General features: G+C 71.5%; 1 protein-coding gene across 11 annotated transcripts in view; it reads left to right on the top strand.

Annotated features, from left to right (window-relative positions):
- The first annotated feature begins 29 nt into the window (after nt 1-29).
- The window catches only part of BRD4 (bromodomain containing 4), a 72,047-nt gene continuing 70,175 nt past the window's right edge, over nt 30-1,901 (top strand). For 5 of the 11 annotated variants that reach the window (XM_085317041.1, XM_085317043.1, XM_085317042.1 and 2 more), the window contains exon 1: nt 408-428. The gene's annotated coding sequence lies outside the window, so the exon portion shown is untranslated. Of the gene's footprint in view, nt 160-407; nt 429-1,078; nt 1,166-1,901 lie in introns of those variants that run through there. The other 6 variants (XM_085317048.1, XM_085317045.1, XM_085317051.1 and 3 more) reach the window with 4 other exon arrangements.

Below are 1,901 nucleotides of genomic sequence, written 5' to 3'. Positions count from 1 at the left end.
CGGCCCGCGCCTGCCTTTCCCTACCCCCCACCCCCCTCAGCGAGCGGCGGCGGAGGAGGAGACGCCTTCCCCCTCCGGGCCCCGCGGGACCCGGCCCCGGCGGGAGGGCGGCTCGCAGGGCCCGGCCCGGCCCCCTCCCCGCTACCGTCGCCGCCTCAGGTAAGGGCCAGGCCGCGCGCGAGGGGAGCGGCTGCCCGGAGCGTGGGCGTGGGGGTGGGGAGCGCGGCCGAGGGGCGGTATGTGTGTGTGTATATATATATGTGGGGAGGGGGGTCGGTATTCACCATCCTCCCTTACGTCGCCCTGCCAGCGTAACCCGCATTGCGTAATGCGGCCGCTGCGTCAGGGAGCCTACGCAATCTGCGGCGGGGGCGCTCGGCCGAGCCTGAGGCCTGCTGCGCAAACGGCGCAAGGCGGCGGCGGCGGCGGTGTGTGTGTGTGAGGGGAGACGACAGAGCCGAGGAGGGCGCGAATGGGGCGCGGGGGGACGCGGCCCTTGCGCTATGTGCGTAGCGGGACGGGCCCCTCAAGGCCGTGGCTGCGCCGCTGGCGTAGCGCTGGTCACGCGCCGGCTGCGTAGGCCGGCGAGCTGCGCTGCGCAGCGCCGGGCCGGGGCGGAGGAATCGGCTTTCTCTGCGGGGCGTACGCATTTTGCGCAATCGGCCCCCGGCCGAGGGGCACCCTCGGGAAGGGGCGGCGGGCTGTCGGTGCGGGGCTGGGGGAGCTCCGCGTACGCTGTGGGCTGGAGTGTGTGTGTGGCGGGGAGGGGGGGGGGAAGCGCTCTCCTCGGCCGTCTCCTCCCTGCGCTCGCTTGGGGTACGCCACTTGCGTAAGGACAGCTTCCCCCGCGCGGAGCGTTGCGGCGTTTGCGTAAAGCGGCGGACGGGAAGGGCGTGGGGGGTGGGGGGAGCGGTGCGCCGTTGGCGTAACGGCGCGCGCGGCGGCCGCGCCGCTGGCGTAACGCAGCGGCCGGGCTGGGACGGCGGGAGTCGGGCTGCGCTGGCGGCGCTACGCTGTTGGCGGGCCGGTACGCAGAGTGCGGGAGCGGGCCCTGGGGCGGGGCGGCGCGGGCGGAGCTGAGGGCACTTCCTGCCGCCGCCATTTTGTCATCGAACAGGAGGAGGAAGCGGCGGCTCCTGTGCGGCGGCGGCGGCGCGGCCCCGCGGTGAGTGGAGCGGCCTCGGCTTCTCYCCCCTCCACGCGGCTCGGCGTCCCCGAGGCCCCTCGTTTCCCTCCGCGGCCGCCGCGTGTGGAGCCCCCTCCGCCCTCCGGCCCGGCCGGGCCGGGCCGGGCCGGGGTGAAGCGGCTCCCGCTGCGCCGTTAGGCCCGGAGCCGCCCGCCCCCGCCCTGGGCCTGCAGCCGGACGCGGGGCCCCGCCGCGGACACACGGGCCCGGCGGCCTTTCGGCTGGGCCAGGCTCGGCCAGAAGCCCTCGGTGGCGGAGGACGCCTGGGCCGCGCGCGGTGCTCGCCTGCGCCCGGGGCTCTGCTGTCCTTGGGGGCGGCGATGTCCTTCTCGGCGGCAACTTCGGGAGCAGCCCGAAGTTACCCGGGCCTCTTACACAACCGCCTCCTTCCGTGCCTTCGTGCTGCGTGCTGAAAAAATGTGCGTTGTAGCGCGTATTCCCGCCGCCTGTGAAGTACCTCTGYGTTTTCTTCCAAGCTATTTGACTCCACGATGAAATTACCTACCAGCCTGCTTTCTGCCGTTCGCAACTCCTGTGGCTAGTGCGTTTTCTTTAGTTTTTGCAAGTTGGGTTTTTGGGTTTGTTTCGGGTCGTTTTCTAGTTCGTAGAACTTCGTTGCAAACTCTGTGCAGGAGTAGGTATGCTTCCTAGAAGAGCTTTGGGGAAGGGAGATTGCTGGGAGTCTGCTGCCCTCCTGCATTTTGGCAGCCTTTTT

The sequence above is a fragment of the Rhea americana genome, unplaced genomic scaffold, assembly GCF_003343005.1.
Source record: "Rhea americana isolate MKP2758 unplaced genomic scaffold, rheAme1 scaffold_488, whole genome shotgun sequence".
NCBI classification, from domain to species: Eukaryota; Metazoa; Chordata; class Aves; order Rheiformes; family Rheidae; genus Rhea; species Rhea americana.
This window is presented reverse-complemented; position numbering and strand designations above follow the sequence as displayed.